Source organism: Terrapene carolina, unplaced genomic scaffold, assembly GCF_002925995.2.
Source record: "Terrapene carolina triunguis isolate 2854851 unplaced genomic scaffold, T_m_triunguis-2.0 Scaffold95, whole genome shotgun sequence".
In the NCBI taxonomy this organism is placed as follows: domain Eukaryota; kingdom Metazoa; phylum Chordata; order Testudines; family Emydidae; genus Terrapene; species Terrapene triunguis.
The window spans coordinates 39,742,007-39,746,165 of NW_020664446.1; the positions used below are offsets into that span (position 1 = coordinate 39,742,007).

At 46.2% G+C, this 4,159-nt stretch overlaps 1 protein-coding gene across 4 annotated transcripts in view; it reads left to right on the top strand.

Annotated features, from left to right (window-relative positions):
- The first annotated feature begins 1,212 nt into the window (after positions 1 to 1,212).
- The window catches only part of P4HA1 (prolyl 4-hydroxylase subunit alpha 1), a 60,035-nt gene continuing 57,088 nt past the window's right edge, over positions 1,213 to 4,159 (top strand). Inside the window, exon 1 of one of the 4 annotated variants that reach the window (XM_026651148.2) lies at positions 1,213 to 1,398. The gene's annotated coding sequence lies outside the window, so the exon portion shown is untranslated. The remainder of the gene's footprint in view (positions 1,399 to 4,159) is intronic. The other 3 variants (XM_026651147.2, XM_026651146.2, XM_026651145.2) reach the window with 3 other exon arrangements.

The window sequence follows — 4,159 nt, forward strand, 5'->3', positions numbered from 1 at the left end:
AAGGTGCCACAAGTACTCTTGTTCTTCTTTATCTAAAATGTTTGTTTTTTGTCAAAGCATTTTTGGGGGTTTTCTGATTGAAAAATTTCAAATACAAAATTTTTCAATCCTGCCAAAATATTAAATTACCATGTGAGCTCTATCCCATTCTATTCGCAGTGATCTCATTGGTGCTGGGAAAGAGGCATGCATGGGGGACAGGACTGTGAGAACTGAGTGAGGGTTATACAAATACTCATGCAACATGGTCCTCTATAAAGCCCATAGTTAATGTTACCATAAACTCAACACATTGGATATAAGGAGCTTTGGGTGATGTGAGCCAGAGCACATCTTTCCATGGTAGGTAGGTACCTCCAGTGCTTAATTTGTGCCAGGGCTGAGCCCTGCTGCTTCCAGGCTTGGCAGTTCATAGCCCCAGTGCCATAGGTGGTGTGTATAAGAGGCTGTGGGAGGCCTCCCCCAAAAGGACTAGCCATGCAGGAGGACAAATGCCATGGATGCTGTGCAGATCACCTCCTTGTGGAGACATGCTAGTTTACTGCTTTTGGAGTGCCAGAAACAATGCTCCCTAGAAGTGGGGGGCTGGGCAGGGGAGTGAGCAGTGAGGGGCTTCAGGGGAAGAGGCAGAGTGGGGTGGGGCCCGGCTACAGGCAGCAGTGGCCCCCTCACTTCTAGGGAACTTCTGGTGGTGAAGCCTTTCCCACCAGAAGATTCGTGCAGTACCTGTGCCCAGCACATCAGGGCTTGCTGTATCAATTATGAAAGTTAAAAAACTGTTTGAGCCCCAGCAACTGAAAGCACTGGGTCCCTTTGTCTACTTGGTAGGGGGAGCCTGCCTCAGTTTCTCTTCATCCTGCCCCCAGGGTAAGTCCTAACTTTTCTCTGGTGGGCCTGCTGTTTGTGGCTGGGGGTGGATTAGAGCCTCTAATGTAGAGGAGCCTGGGCTGAGCAGAAAGGCGAAGGGGATTTGGCTTTGGCACGTGTACAAGTGACAGGTCAGGGGCCACCAGGAGGGCCGCTAGCCGAGGGGATACTGTTGGGGTAAGGGGCAGAGGCTACCCCGGAGGACCATGCTGTTTGCCCACTGTTCCGCCTTTAGGTGCGCACGTAGCCACGCCCCCAGTTTCCAGGGTGACTGTCCCACAGGCTGCTGCGCTTGCGCAGGGAGTTGCTGCTGTGCTCGAGCTCACGTAGACGCAGCGTGGCCAGCAGCTGTGGCCGCCTCCCCATCCGCGGGCGGAGCGACCCGGGCCCCGGCCGATATAAAGAGTTCGAAGAGGCCCGGCGACTCTTGGGCTGCGCCACACAGCAGGTCCTACCGCGTCTACCCTCGGCTCGGCTCGGCGCAGGGAGAGCGGGGCCCAGCAGAACCAGCCAGCAGCCTCCTTCCCTCAGGTGAGGCGCCATCCTACCTGCTGTCCCGCCCCGCCCCGCCCCCGGGGCGTGAGGGGAGCCGCGGGCGGCCTGGCCCCGCCGAGGTGGCCTTTCTGGGGAGTCTCTTCCCTTGGGGCCGGGGCTGCTTATCCCTCGCGCCTGCTGTCGTCAGGCGCCTGCTCCACCCGCGGGGGTTTGCGGCGGGCCGGACCCACCGGGTACCGGGAGTAGCGGGGGTGGGGTGTTAAAAGTGGCGAGAGCTCAAGGGGCTCGAGAGAACCTGTGCGGTCCGGAGCTGGTCCGAGGGTCTTTTCTGGGCCGTGAGCCGCGCCAGCAGCCTTCTCGGGCCCAGCTGGAAGGGGGTGTCCAGGCAGATGAAGTCATCCACCCACTTTAGGACCTCCCGCTGATCCCGAATCTTCTTTCCGTGAAGGAAGCATATTTGCAGCAGATTATTCTGCGTATTGATCGGGTTAAGCACGTGTTTGCTACTTCTGAAATGGGATCAGATTTCTTCTCTAGTCAAGCGCAGTTATGCAATGGATTATCCATCTATATTCTTAGCCTGTGCCCATTGTCATGGCACCAGAGTGCATATTATATATATTTGTTTAAACAAGAATACTGTAGCCTGAGGTTACACAGATGGGTTTTCCTTGTAATTCCTGAGTTCCAGTCTTTAGCAGACTGAATTGCATTGGGGCAGTTTAAAGCAGTTTCTTTAAATTAGAAGCGGAAAAAACTTGTAGTAATAAGCTTTTGGGCTATTTTATTTGTGCATCAGGTGCTAGAAATATGTTTTTATGCTGAACTCTGTAGAGTGATCTCTTTGCAAGTCAGTGGAAAAGACGAGAATCAAGAATTAGTTGTTGCAAGCAAGGATTACATACTATACATAATTTTTACTCTCTAGTTTATTTTAAAGAGGTGTAGTTCTTTTTTTGAGTTTCCTATTTGAAAGAAATTTGGAGAGATGAAATGTCCATTACGTGAGTGGGGGAGGAGTGATACGTGGCAGTAGCATTCTTTCACTAACCTTTTGCTTGCTTTATAAACTTCTGGAAAGAAGTTTTTCATTTCCCCTATTTACAGTTAGTGTTGCATAATATGAATAAAGAGCATGCAATTTAATCAAAAAATATACAGATGTGAAAAACCTGACATTGCATAAATCCCATTACTTTCTTCTAATTTTTGGTCACTAGTATTTTTTCAGAGAAAGCGGTTACTCCAAGCTATTTGTGATTTATCAGGAACTGTTAGTCTAAGCAGTTCTTATTTTGAGAAGTTTAAAGTTGCATCACCCTCTCAGTTATCAGAGACTAAATAGAATTTACACTGAGTTTTGTAGGAACAAAAGTACATTTAAACAGACTTCCGTTATGTACGTATGGTGTTAAAAGCAAAATAGAAATGAGATTTTAAATGTAACTAGATTTAATTGTAGCTTATGTTTAAGTGGGAATATGAAATGTAGCCGATGATTGGGTCAGTAGAAGCTTTGCATATATCCTATTTTTATCTTGTGGCAAGTAATTTAATTGCTAGAGGCTTGGTAATTTATTTTCATGTTTAAGATCCTGAAAAAGACCACTTCATTCATTCTGACCATAACTTTGTAATGCAGTACTTTCCAAACTAGCACTGGATGTAGGTTACAGAGGCAACTTTTTTTCTGCTTGTAAGGCTGGGTCTACACTATGAATCTTACAGAGGCACAGCTCCTGCCAGCCACTCTTTGCTGGCGGGGGAAGAGCTCTCCTGCCGGCATAATTAAACCACCTCCAACGGAGCTCGCAGGTATGCCATTATAGCTTAGACACTACTGCGATGGATCGACCTGGCTGTGTCTACAGTGGGGGTTAGGTTGGCCTAATGACAACGCACAGGGTGTGAAGTTTTTCACAGCTCTGAGCAATGTATTTAGGTTGATCCAAGTTTTAGGTGTAGACCAGGCTGTAATGTAGGTTGGAGCTAAGGCAGAAGAAAATATCAGACTAGATGTACCTTTTTAGTAATACTGTTGTATGAATATACAAAAATTCAGAAGGTTTGAAGCAAATTATTGTACTTACCCAGCTAAAGATGACTGAGAAAACCTCTGATGTTTGTTTATAGTAAATGCATCAAATGTTTTACAAATATATTTTTTAACTTCCACTTGTGAGCTGGTGGGTTGCCTAATAGGCCTATGCATTGCTGTAAAGAAGCCCTGTGTTCCCTTCCTGCTCACTCCATTAGTTTGGGGCTGGGAGTCTGCAGAAGCAATGTAGTCAGTCTCAAGGAGATAGTTTGTTCTGCACTGCTTGCTATGAATCCCTTTGTCAAATTAGGTCCTGCCTATATATGAGAGATTTCCACTAGTGTAGTGAAATCAATGCAAACCCCTGCATAGCTATAATGCACTGCATAGCTTTAAAATGGGGCTTATACTTGTGTTAATAATCTGATCCTATACTGGTTCAAGGTAATTGCACCACCATAAGCCGTGCTCTTACATCTGTGTAGTGTAGCTACATTAGGGATTTGCATTGATGTAACTACTCTAATATAGACAGGGTGTAAATCTTACTCCTGGGGGAATTCTGTGCCAAAAAATTAAAAATTATGCACATGCGATTTTAAAATTCTGCAAATTTTATTTGTCAAAATAACAGTATATAATCACTCCAGTTTCTGTTATTTTGGTAATTTATTTCAAAATACTTTACCAAAGTATGACTGTAACAAATAAGACACACACACACACACACACACACACACACACACACACACACACACA